Below are 13,823 nucleotides of genomic sequence, written 5' to 3' on the forward strand. Positions count from 1 at the left end.
CGTGACTTGTGCCAACTCTCGCGATGTTTGAAACTGAGTTCTTCACAATGATGTTCTCTGCTTCATTCCACAGGCCCAGACCCTTATAACCACGCGGCCAGTGTTTGGTGCACCCCCATACTCCTATTCAAAGCCTGCCACTAGGTGCTTGTTAAATGCTTGCAGAGCAAGTGAACGGGTCTTGAGGCCTGCACCAGTGGCATGACTGCTTGTCATAGATCAAAAAAAAAGGAGTAACTCGGATTCAGACTCCAGCCTTGGCTGTTAATTCCTCCTCCTTCCTAGAGTGCATACTGTAGTGTACAGTCACTACAGTTAGTCATTACAGCGCTTGCGACAGCAGCTGCTAGCCAAATGTGGCTGTTTAAGTTTAAAATTAAATGAAATTAAGAAATCAGTTCCTCAATCACAGTAGCCACATTAACAAGTGCTCAATAGCCACATGTGGCACATGGCTGCCATCCTGAACACTGGCAACATGTGTGTGTGTGTGTGTGTGTGTGTGTGTGTGTTTAAGAGGGAGTCTTGCTCTTTCACCCAGGCTGGAGTGCAGGGCACAATCTTGGCCCACTGCAACCTTCACCTGCCTCAGTCTCCCGAATAGCTGGGATTACAGGTGCATCCCACCATGCCTGGCTAATTTTTGTATTTTTAGTAGAGACAGGGGTTTCACCATGTTGGCCAGGCTGATCTTGAACTCTTGACCTCTGGTGATGCTGCCACCTCGGCCTCCCAAAGTGCTGGGATTACAGGCGTGAGCCACCACGCCCAGCCGGAGCATTTTCATCATGGCAAAAAGTTGTCTTGGGCAGTGCTGGATGTGAAGAGTGACTAGTGTATATCATAGATATTCAATAGATTGTTACACTTTAGTAGAAGAAGCCTTTAAGTGTGGGACAAAATGCTATTTGCCTTATGAGACCTTAAAACTGAGTTACAAATAAATAAAACAATAGGACAACATGAGAACAAATAATGTGTGAGGAACACTGAAGAGTGACTAAAATCATTTACATTTTATTGCCATAATACCACCCATGAACTGGATGGCTCTAAGTAAATGTCCTCCTCCCACTAGACCTTGGTGCCTCATGTAAAATGAGAAGGCTGTACATTGTTGCTAGACCCCATTTTGGCTCTAAAATCTGACCCTTGGGCAAAATCCCATTACCTTCGTTGGTTTGGCCACACCTGCAAAAGGATTGTGTAGGTAATGCTTCCGTAACTGTTAGCCTACCATATCCTAGTTTACAAGGTTATGAAAACCATCCTCAACTGCACTTCCATCCTTATTCGTAATTATATTATACACACTTTCCAAAGGAGTTTCTACTAATTTTATTCTATTGTTATTTCCAGTGTTACTAGACATCCCACAGAGGAAGGCAGAAGGCTTCCTATTCCAATAATTCTTGAAACTTAGCACACTCCATCCATCCCAGCCCCATGCCTAAGAGCCATTCATAATGCTCTTTCCTTTATTCAAGAGTCTAACAGGAAAATAACCCATTTTCCTTTTATAGTTTTTTAAATCATTTTTTTGGCTTCGGCTTTTCCAAAATTAATTTGATGAGAGAATTGTTATTGCACAAAACATTTATTAATAGGTTCTGAAATTACTGCTCGCAGCTGTGAGGAACTGTGAAGTAGCTGAGATTTTACTCCGCTTTCAAGTAAAAAGGTAACTAGTTGCAGTTTTATAGATGCTGGCAGAAGATGCAAGACTACTGAGTCAGAGACAAAGGACAAAAGCTCTTCTGAGGCATGCAGAAACTCAACAAATCCATGGAAAATTGCCTCCCAACAGCAACGTGTTTATGTCACAGCACAGGAGGGAAATGTTCATATGACCAGACACCGCACAGCCACCCTGAAGTCTCAGAAAATCAAGCTGGAGCACACCATTGGGAACTCAGCTCTTTGCCATCTCACAAGTTGAGCTCTCTTAGCCCTTAGTTTCCCCCATCTACCAATTAGGGGCTGTGGACAGCCTGATTGGGAAGATACCATCCAGCTCTGGCATGCCGTGACTCATACTTGACTATAGCATTTGAGGTTACTGCAAACATGTAAAGCATGGCAGTTCTACTACAATGTAATCCACGTTATACCATTAGAAACCCAAATTACTAACAGGAACTCAAGGGACAAAATCTGTAAGATTACAGCTCAGCACTTCCTGGTTTACACAACGTTAATTCTAGATTTAGGTCACACGCACAAAAAAAGCCATGTGAAGTGGCCATTTTATAGATTGTCAGATGTAAATTTAAAATCCTGCACTGGCTTTCCTCTTTTGTCCTATACCCTCAAGGGAGCTACATTTGATACTAAACAACCCAGACCTAATTAGAGATAAAAATGTATTGCATGGGCATGAGTACAGGAATCCTTCAGGAGATGATACGTACCACTGCTTACAATGTAACTACTGTTCAGAATAGACACTATTTTTTTTTCAAATATCACCACAGACAGACATGAAAAGATGTCTGACCTCAGGTAATCATGGGAATATAAGTTAAATCAATAATGAGATATCATGTCACACTGATCAGATTAGCAAAAATCAATAAATATCCACACAGAAATAAGACTTTGGTCATTGTTGGTGGGGTTACAAATGGGTACAACCACTTTGGTGAGCTGTTTTTTTTTTCTTTTGAGACAGAGTCTCGCTCTGTCACCCAGGCTGGAGTCCAGTGGTGCTATCTCAGCTCACTGAAACCTCCACCTCCTGGGTACAAGAGATTCTCCTGCCTCAGCATCCCAAGTAGCTGGGACTATGGGCATGTGCCTCTACGCCCCAGCTAACTCTATATTTTTTAGTAGAGGCAGGGTTTCACTATATGTTGGCCAGGCTGGTCTTGAACGCCTGACCTCAGGTGATCAGCCCATCTCGGCCTCCCAAAGTGCTGGGATTACAGGCGTGAGCCACTGTGCCCGACCCACTTTGGTGATTTTTTGAGAACACATTGTAAAGTTAAATATTCACATATTCTGTGACCTAGGAATTCCACTTTTAGGTATCTAAAAGTGGCATGTGTACAAGGAGACGTGTACAACATTGTTCATTGTTATAGTGGAAATAACATAAATGATGTCTCAGTAGGGTAATAAAAGCAAACTAGTTCATTCCTATAATGTATAATGTAACATTTAATGATAGTCAGGATCAATCACCCTAGCCAAGGTAGTAATTATCTTTTTTTTTTTTTTTTACTGGTTTGCCTACCAGTGTGAGGTGACAGTCTCAGCTTCTAATTGAGTGGAATTATTATTGTGCTCCCTGAAAGAAATATTGAATAATAATAAGCTTCTACTTCTAAAATAGCAGAAACCAAAGTTGTGAGAATAGGAAGCGAAACACAAAATTTTTTGTGGATTATGAGGTGTCATAAGTAGGTCTATAAGAGATGATTTCATTGTTTTATTAGGTTGTCTTCTTCTAGATGAGGTGGCATGTGGTAAAACCAGTGAAGTCAACAGGCTTCAGTTCATTGTTGTACTTAGATCGGGGTAATGTGAGTTCTTTCAATGGAAGCAATGTTGTGTTAGATACAATAGTGCTTCAATAAGGTATTCAATAAATCTATAGATGGTAGGGCTAGCAGAGTGATTGTAAACAGGAAAACAAATCCAATTCCTGTTTGTAAACAGGAAAACAAACAACTCTGATCTATTCAAGTTCAGAAAAAAGTCACTGTCCAGTTTGTAATAAAAGGAGTCTGAAGTAATGGAACTGTCCCAAGATGGCAGGATGGTACCCATAGGATATTATACCACATCAGGGTCCCAGGGTTAATGGCTGCTGCTGGTAAATTGGGCATCCAAGCAGTAGTAATAGTAAGTTTTGGTGAGAGGAAATTCATATTATTGAGTCCATGCATATTTTCATTTCTGTCCCCAAGGTCACTGAATGGGCATTAAGTCCATCTAACTATTTGGCACCTCTCCTACAAAGAGAACCTTTGGATAAATACTCATATGCAAGACCTATATTCTAGATCAACTCACATACTTCTTTCTCAAAAATCCTCCAAACTTGCTCCTTCCAAAGCAACTTAAATATTCATAAGCATAGAGTATCTTTCCATTCTTTTGTGTACTTTTAATTTCTTTACCAGATTATACCTTTTTAAATCGAATATCTTTATTTTTAATATATTTTTTATTTTTGTTGTTATAATTTCCACTTTTAATTTAGCTTCAGGAGGTACAAGCGCAGATCCATTGCATGATGCTGAGGTTTGGGTTATGTAGTCAGCATAGTATCCAATAGGTAGTTTTTCGGCTCTTTTCCCCTTCCATTTACGCTCCCCCAGTGGTCCCCAGTGTTTATTGTTCACATCTTTATGTCCATGTGCACCCAATGTTTAGCTCCCACTTATAACTGAGAACATTCAGTATTCGGTTTTCTGTTTCTGTGTTAATTTGCTTAGGATAATGGCATTCAGTGGCATCCATGTTTCTGCAAAGGACATGATTTCATTCCTTTTTGTGTCTGCATAGTATTTCACAGTGTGTATGTATGTACCACATTTTCTTTATCCAATCCATTATTGATGGGCACCTAGATTGACTGCATGTCTTTGCTATTATGAATAGTGCTGTGATGAGCATATGAGTACATGTGTCTTTTTGGTAGAATGATTTATATTCCTTTGGTTTTATATCCAGTGATAGGATTGCTGGGTCTAATGGTAGTTTTATTTTTAGTTCTCTGAGAAATCTCCAAACTACTTTCCACACTGAACTACTTTACATACCCACCAGCAGTGTATAAGTATTCCCTTTTCTCCACAGCCCCACCACCATCTGTTCGTTTTCCACATTTTAAATAATAGCTGTTCTGACTGGTGTGACATGGTATCTCGCTGTGGGTTTGACTTTCTTTTATCTGATGATTAGTGACATTGAGCAGTTTTTCATCTGTTTCTTGGCCACTTATATGCCTTCTTTTGGGAAGTGTCTGTTCATTACTTTGCCTGGGGATTAGTAAGTCATTTCTAGAATGGTTGGTTCTAGGAAAGCAGTAGTTTGCTGAGATCTGGGGATTAGGAACCTGCTGCCAGAAGTATTGGCTCCAGACCTTCACCAGCAAAACGGATGTCTTGCATGCCACTTCCTTCCCTTGGCTCGGTTTGGAAACCAAGCATAACGTAATTACAACTGATTGGTTGTACCAAAATCACATCCAAAATCTGGTCTGCATAGGAATCTGGAAAATGTGGCGTTTTAGCTTTCTAGCTTCTGCAGTTGAAGAGGTTTGGGTGGATGTTGGGCAAGCCACTACCACCTTTAATAGCCTCACATGTAGCCAGCTCATGCCCTGAAATACTACCACTCAAGCACACTCCACCTCTTACACACTCTATCAGCTCCTTCCACTGTGCCTTTTAAAATCTCCATCCTAATGTAAAGAAGCTGCTCTAAATCTTCACTTTTTTTTCTTTTCCTCTGCTTTCCTACTCCTTGAATTAGCTTCCAACTGATTAATCCTCCCTGGGTTAACCACTGTGCTGGAAACTCCCTTCAGTGGATACTATTCCTCCTTCTACTTGCAGGGGAAAAGAAGAGGTTAGTAAATTTCTTACACCTCTTTGCTACCCCAAACCGTGGTTTCAATGCTTGTTGTCAATTTCCTCTCTTGTGGAGCCCACATTATCTGATTATACCACCTGCTTGAATTTTTGCACCTCAAGGGCCTACTAAATTTTAAGAAGTCTGTATTTCTTGCTTCTATATTTTAGCACCTGAATCTGCAACTGCCTTTCACTCACAACCCTTGGCCTTTACTCTTAGAATGAAACTGGCTACATGGTTATTTTGGCTTCCACTTTTCAAATTTGAAAGCCACTAAAGTATTTATCCTTCTCAAACACTTTGCAGCATTTGAAACAGCTAACTTCCCTATTTTTCTCGGGGAATCTATGTGTCCTTACTGGCCTGTAAGTTCTCCAAGAGAAGAGAACTTGTCTGCCTTATTTGTTGCTGTATTTTCAGCGCCTAAACATTGAATAGCTCATAGTATTTCCCCAATACATATATTTTAATGCATAATTGTCAGACAAAGCTCAATTCTCACATCCTCCCAATCCTTGTGCTGTTGGATAAATGTAGACATTCCCTGAAATTTGGTCCTACTGCCGTCTATTATTTGTATTCTCTAGTCACTCCACAACCAGGCGTGATATATTTACCTCCATTTCTTTAGCGATTGTCTCTATATCAAAGACACTTTAATTTTCATATATCTGGTCTTGCCCCTTTCCTGAGCTCCACAATGGAGATCTGTAAGGTATATTGCCGAGTTAAAATGAGGAAACTGAGGCCAGTGAGAAAAAATGAGAATCCAATTTATTCAGCTCCCGGGCGAGGTTCTGTGGTCCAGGAAGGGGCCAGAGAAGTCGCAATGGGCTTCTCAGGGCGTGGGGTTTTATAAGAAGTGGAGGTAGTTGATCGGTCATTGGGAAACAAAGAGCAGACAATTTCATTGGTAAGGAGATTTGATTGATTGTTAGGGAAACAAAGAGCAGACAGTTTCATTGGTAGGCTGACTGGCTGGGGAGGTTAATGTTAAACTGCCATTGGACAAATCTTCCGTGGGCTTTTTAAATTTTGAAAGGGTTGAGTGAGGAATGCAGGAGTGGGCATGTGGAGCCTGCATGGAGAAACCAGATAGGAGCAGGTGTGGGGAGCCAGCACAGAGAGATAAGTGTGTCCATTTGGCTCTTCAGCGAGGCAGCCGGCCTTACATTCCGACCTTTTTGATGATATAGGACGTCGCTTCTTTCTGGCTACTTCCTGCTGAACAGGGGCGGAGTTGGGGGGGGTCAGTTGGCCGGTGCCTCAGTTGGGAGTTGGACGTAGGGGTGAAGTAGCATTTGATTTATCGCCACCCTGGAAATTTCTTTCATGCGAGCTTGTAAAAACCTAAGAAAGAATGGGACCAGCATTAGTAGAAGACAAACCATGATTAGGGGAATGACAACAGGAGCTAGCCAGGTGAATATGGGAGATTGCCACCAGTTAAGAGGAAAGTTTGGCGCACTTGGCGTTCCTCGGAGGTCTTCCTTGAGGCGATAGAGAGTATTGACATTTTCTTTTACTTGGTCTGTTTCATTGATGTAATAGCAACACTGTTCCTGGAGAAACAGACAGGTACCTCCTTTCTCCGCCATTAGTAGGTCTAGAGCCCGTCGGTTTTGGAGAGTTACCTGGGCTAGTGACGTAATTTGTCGCTGAAGAGAGGCCAGAGAGGCAGCTGATGTTTCAATGGCCACATGGAGTTTGTTTTCTAGTTGAGCAGCTGAAGTGATACTGTAGCCTAAGGCGTCGCCTCTAATTCCAGCAGCTGCTAAAGAGGAGGCTAGGGAGAGGCCAACTACTATGGGGAGGAAGGCAGCTCGTTTGTTTCAGCCCTGAGGGGAAGATGGAAGGAGGGATAGAAATTCAGCTTGCCCATACACCTCTAGTTGTGGGACTAGGGTGACGGGCACACAGGGGAATGGGGAAGAGGTTTTAATAATTTTGGTTAGGGTTCCATTACACCAAAAGTACCCCCCTGAGGCGCATGAAAGGAAGAGTTTATATTTACTGTGGTGTTGCACTTAAGGCTGTGGTTGCCAGGTGTCCCATAACATAGAGAAAGAGAGTGGTAGTGTATTTTGAACAAGGGGATCCCCATTAAAGTGGTCTCAGGTCCTGTGGACTTTAGTGACAGGTTGAATCCAGTTCGGAGGGGAACTGCGGCTAAGGGGGGTTTGTTAAGAGAGGCACATAAAAAACAGTTGGTGAAATTTGTGGCTTTGGCTAAGTTTAACATATTAGCTTCCTGCTGCACTAACGTTAGCCAGGAGAAAGGTTGGGAAGTGTTACCTGAGGGTTTGAGCTGTTTAGTTAGGGTGGCTTTATTTTGCAGGATGGTGTTGCCTACTGAGTTGAGTTGGTCTATTTCTACTGGCACAACGAGGATGTAGGACCGAAATATTAGCCACGTACCACTGGGGCGGCTGTCTGTAACCCAGGTGTAAACTTTACCTGCAGTTCCCTTTTCCCATCGCCCATCCTAAGGATCACGGATAGTAAAGGATACCACACCCTGGCGATCGTTACCGGAGAGTAATACACTTTTTGGGGTATTAACGGGTTTGTAGGTTGTGTGTGTAACACATGAAGCATATGGGCATCTGCCATAGGTGGTGCTGCACCAGTGACAATAATTCTTGGTTTGGTCATATAGAAAGCAGAGGGCAAAATTATTCCAGGAGTTTTTTATGATATGGGACTTGGATAAAGGGAAATTAAATTGTATAGCTGATTGGCAGCCTGAGGGCTGGCAGTCTGCTTGGGCAAGGTATTGAGTTTTAGTAGTGGGGCCATCTGTCCAGGACTCTTGGAGATAGAACTGCCAGACATAATGGGGACTGGAATTAAGGGGAAGGACTAGAAGGGCCACAGTGAGAAAGGTTTGGAGAGTTAGAGGGCGGTAGGCAGGGGCCACGCATAAGGCGGAGCCGAGTGGGACCCAAGGATTTGGACCTCCACTGGCAACTTTTAGGGGCCAGCTTGAGGCGGGACACATGGTACCAAGAGGTGTGGCCTAAAAGTTTGGCAGCAGTTGGGGTGGTTAGGATAACAATGTGGGGTCTTGACCACCTGGGCTGCAGAGACCTTGGTTTGAGTTCCTGAAGGAGGACACTGTCCCCTGGCTGAAGAGGTACTGTTGGATGTAAGTCCTTTAATTCCGGGACTACAGGGAGAGTGTGATCCGCGTGTTCCCTGAGTAAGTGGCGGAGGAGGGAGAGATATGGGAGATATGAGGCCAGAGGGGGTGGTTGTACTGGGAGGTTGTGAGAAACCAGGAAAGGCTTGCCGTACAGTAACTTAAAGGGGCTGAGACCCGTTGGCTCCCTTGGGGTGACTTGGACCCAGGCCAGGGCAAGAGGTAGAAGTGTGGGCCAGGAAAGTTTTACTTCTATGGCGAGTTTGGTTAGGTGGTCCTTGAGTATGCCGTGAGCCCGTTCAACCTTACCCGAAGACTGAGGGTGGTATGGGACGTGTAATTTCCATGAAATGTTGAGAGATTTAGCGACCAGCTGGACCACCTGAGCAGTGAAGGCCGGGCCGTTGTTGGACTGGATGGTCACTGGCAGGCCGAAGCGAGGGATGATTTCTTGCCCTGTGGGAGCGTGAGAGCTCGGGTTAAAGCAATGAGCTCCGCTTTTTGTGAGGTGGTTCCATTGGGAAGTCGGCAAGCCTCAAGGGTGGCTGAATCTATGACTATTGCATAAGCTGCCTTTTGCTGTCGCTCAGCCATTATTATAGAACTCCTATTTACATATAGAGTGAGGTCTGGATTAGGTAGAGGAAGGTCAGTTAGGCCTTCACGTGGTTTGGTTAATGTATTTATGAGTTTAGGACAGGAGTGGGCTGGAGAGGGAGAGTGAGACGGAAGAGGAAGCAAGGTAGCCGGGTTGAGTAGAGAGGTAGGATGGAGGCTGATTGAGGGATTTTTAATGAAGAGTAGGTGAAACTCCTGTAAACGGGAGGGTCCTAGGTGCACGAGAGACTTGTGAGAGAGTAGGTCAGTTAGCCGATGGGGAGAGAACACTGAGATGGGTTGGCCTAGGGTAAGTTTTAGGGATTCTTTGGTTAGTTCCATTGCTGCTCCTAGGGCTTGCAGACAAGGCTGCCATCCTCTAACAGTAGGGTTAAGCTGTTTTGACAAATAGGCTATAGGCTGATAGGTGGGGCCCAGAGGTTGGGTTAAAACCCTTACTGCTATTCCTTGTTTTTCATCTGTGAATAAGTGGAATGGATGAGTGAGATCCGGTAATTGAAGAGGAGGTGCCTTGGACAGGGCAGCCTGCAGGGTTTTAAAGGCTTGTTTGACAACTCTTGGCTGGGAGAAGGGTCCCAGGGAGGTGTTTTTAGCTGCTGCATATGAGGGTTTGGCCAGAACAGCAAAGTTAGGAATTTAGTGATGGAAAAATTTTACAAATTTTAAAAGGGAGAGGATTTTATTGGCTGTTTCTGGGGGCTGCAGTGTAAGTAGTGCCTTTTTGTGGTTTACTGTTAAGCCCTTAGTTTGGGGAGTAAGGTGGACACCCAAATAGATTACCGAGGTGGCTGACAGCTGTGCTTTGGAAGGGGAAACCCGGTAACCCCTAGACCTCAGGAAATTAAGGAGAGCGGCAGTATGCTGTTGTGACATGGAGAGGTAAGGGCTGCAAAGCAGCAGGTTGTCCACGTACTGTAAGAGGAGACTAGGCTGAGGGGGGCAAGAGGTTAGGTTAGCTACTAATGCTTTTTTAAATATGTGAGGGCTGTCTCTAAAGCCCTGGGGCAGGACCGTTTAGGTTAACTGCTGCGAGAGGTTAGTGTCGGGATTGGTCTAAGTAAAGGCAAAGAGGAAATAGGACTTAGGGTGAAGAGGAATGGTAAAGAAGGCATTCTTGAGGTTAAGGACTGTAAAATGAGAAGTAGTGGAGGGAATGTTTGATAATAGTGTGTATGGATTGGGAACTACAGGGTGGAGGGGAATTACTGCTTCATTGATAAGGCACAGGTCCTGAACCAGGTGAAAGCCGCATGGCATTTGGACTGGCAATATAGGAGTGTTGCAAGGGGAACTGGTAGGAATGAGTCCCTGTGCTAGGAGTTAAGTGATAATAGGCTTTAGGCCTTGGCAGTGGGTTTTTGAGATGGGAAACTGAGGACAGGAGGGAAAATGGGAAGGGTCCTTGAGGAATATTTTGACTGGCATGTGATGAGTGGCAATTATGGGCTTGGAAGTATCCCATACTGAGGGATTAACCATTTCAGGAGGAATAGGGGGTTGAAGCGAGGAATCATGACTGGGTGCATTGTTATTTAAAGTTAATACCAGGAGATGGGTAGAAGATGGGGAGGACTGTGGAGAGCCAATGAGTTGGAGGGTAGCCCCTAAAGTCTGGAGGATATCTTGTCCCAGTAAGGGGACTGGGCACGAGGGTATGATTAAGAAGGAGTGGGTGAACGGATGTCCCTCCAGGTAACAAGTTAGAGGATGGGTCCGGTTGGGACAGGAGGGCTTCCCGTTAATTCCCACAACCGAGACCTGGGAAGGTGTACTAGGCTCTGAGTAGGAAGGCAATACAGAATAGGAAACCCCCATGTCCATTAAGAAGGAAATGGGCTTACCCGCTCTTCGTAGCGCCCTGGGCTCAGCAAGGGTGATGGGGGTCTTCGAGTCCGGGTTGCGTTAATTATTCATGAGGCCAAGGAGTTCAAGTGAAGGGACTGCATCCTTTGGACTGGCCTGCCCCTCACATGGAGATGCAGGGGGTGAGCCTGTAGTCCAGAATGGGCAGTCTACCTTCTAGCGTCCAGTTCATTTGCAGATTGGACAGGGTCCGGGAGGTGGACGTGGACAGGGGCACTGCTGGGCCTAGTGTCCCTTTTGGCCACATTTGAAGCAGGGCCCGGGAGGGACCTTTGAAGTAGTCTGGGTGGGTTCTAGGGGACCTTTTTGGAGGAACTTTGAGGAGTTTTCCCCACCAGATGCTGGGCGTGCTGCCGGCCTTAGGGCTGCTACGATAGCTTGGGTTTGGAGGCTTACCTGTTGCTGTAAATGGACTTGGTGGACGGCCTTAGCCTTTTCTTCCCGGCCATTAAAAAGTTTAAATGCCAAGTTTACCAGGTCTCGTATGGGAGTTTTTCATATTTTATACCAGAATGCTTGGATGTAGGGAACCTTGGCCTACTTGCCTTTCCTTTGGCAAAAATTGTTTAAATTAGTGAGGACATTAAAGTTAAGTGTGCCCTCTGGAGGCCACTTGGACTGGTTGTTTAGCGGATACTGTGGCCAGGCTACGGTGGAGAGGAAGAGTAGCCTTTTGTTTTTTATAGAGAGGCCCAGCTTGGGTAGGTTTAGAACTAGGCATCCCAGTGGTGACTTAGGGTTTGGGTGGGATTTTTGGTTACCCATGATTTTTTCTTTTCTTTTCTTTTTTTTCTTCTTTTTGTGAAACAGGAGGATTTTATTAAGGTGGCTACTGGCTTAGCAGATTAGCATTTTAATATTAAGCACTTAACAAAGACAGGGCTTGGCTTTTTATACATGAAGTACACAGTGGCACTAAAACAAGTTTGCAGGCATAGAACAAAGGCAATTTATTAAGCAGTAATAGGTACTTAACTTAGGCTTACATGTGATAGTTGCTATGTGACCTAGATGTTTGCTATCTGTAGAGCTCAGGATCTACAGATAGATCCTACCTGTAGGATTTTAGCACAGGCCTTATCTATTTCTTTTTGATACAGTGTTTAGAAAGCTAGAGTCCTGCCTGCTTGGGCATTTTTATGACCTTCACTGTAGAAACTTACAGTTATTAGCAATAGAGAACAAGAATACAAGAATTTGTAAACTTATAAAACTTGCAAAGCAGGATACAATTTTACTGGAAGGGAAAAAAAACTCACTCACACACTCACTCGGGAACAGAAGGAGAAACAGAAAGAGAAATTGAGATTATAATTAAACGGGAGCTGATTTGCCAAAGGGCAGGTTTTGGGGTTAGGAGCCAAGGTTTAATTTAGGCCTTAAGGGCCTGGAGGAGTAAACAGGGCTTCTAGTCACTCAAGTCTCGCCCGCTGCCACAGAGATGACCGGTAGGCGTCCCGGACGACACTACCGGACACCAGAGAGGGTTCAGGAAGAAGGGGACGTCTCCCTCAGTATCCTGACCCTCCGCAGACCCCTTACGGGGGGAAGACAAGAGCGTAGGGACGTCTCCTCTACACTCAGGTCCTCGAGGCGGAGCTGGAGCCCTGGGCCCTCAGCTGAACAGAGCCGGGGCCCTGGGCCCACGGCAGAGAGGAGTCCCTGACGCGGCCGCGGTTACAGACAGGGAGTCCGGAGTCAAGCAGCGGGAGAGGCTATGGGTAACAGAAGTCTTACCTTGCGGCGCAGTGGCTCCCTGGTTTAGCTTCAGGTGGAGGAGTCGGTTTCCCCTTTAGGAGGGGGTCTCACAACCCCTCCCGGGTTTCGGCACCAGCTGTAAGGTATATTGCCGAGTTAAAATGAGGAAACTGAGGCCAGTGAGAAAAAATGAGAATCCAATTTATTCAGCTCCCGGGCGAGGTTCTGTGGTCCAGGAAGGGGCCAGAGAAGTTGCAATGGGCTTCTCAGGGCGTGGGGTTTTATAAGAAGTGGAGGTAGTTGATTGGTCATTGGGAAACAAAGAGCAGACAATTTCATTGGTAAGGAGATTTGATTGATTGTTAGGGAAACAAAGAGCAGACAGTTTCATTGGTAGGCTGACTGGCTGGGGCGGTTAATGTTAAACTGCCATTGGACAAATCTTCCACGGGCTTTTTAAATTTTGAAAGGGTTGAGTGAGGAATGCAGGAGTGGGCGTGTGGAGCCTGCATGGAGAAACCAGATAGGAGCAGGTGTGGGGAGCCAGCACAGAGAGATAAGTGTGTCCATTTGGCTCTTCAGCGAGGCAGCCGGCCTTACAAGATCAACTAAGCAAGCTCAACATTCTTACCTCTAGAAGAACCAGATGGAATAAGTCAGAGGCCCTGGGCTCTAGGACCTGCAGTCTAGTGTGGGAAACAGGCATGTACAATACAGTTGTAGTCCAATGTGATGAATGCTCTTAAAAACGAAGTTTTGAACACAGTGCTGCAGGAACACAATGGAGGATGCAATTAATTCAGCCTGGATTTGTCAGTGAAAACTACTGAGAAGTGACATTTAATTCGGGCTTTGAAGATTAAGTAGATAATGTCCAGGCAAAAAATATAGGAAAGGTGTTTTTCATGGAGGAGTC

At 44.8% G+C, this 13,823-nt stretch overlaps 1 long non-coding RNA gene across 1 annotated transcript; it reads right to left on the reverse strand.

The window, feature by feature from the left end:
* Positions 1–6,342: 6,342 nt before the first annotated feature.
* On the reverse strand, positions 6,343–13,365 carry LOC135268333 (uncharacterized). The gene is made up of 2 exons (XR_010336623.1): positions 12,947–13,365; positions 6,343–6,936 (listed from the first exon to the last, which is right to left on the reverse strand). It is a non-coding gene; the product is annotated as an uncharacterized LOC135268333 (long non-coding RNA).
* Between the last annotated feature and the right edge of the window lie 458 nt (positions 13,366–13,823).

This window comes from Aotus nancymaae, unplaced genomic scaffold (genome assembly GCF_030222135.1).
Source record: "Aotus nancymaae isolate 86718 unplaced genomic scaffold, 86718_ANA_hifiasm-v0.15.2.pri h1tg000004l, whole genome shotgun sequence".
Classification (NCBI taxonomy): Eukaryota; Metazoa; Chordata; class Mammalia; order Primates; family Aotidae; genus Aotus; species Aotus nancymaae.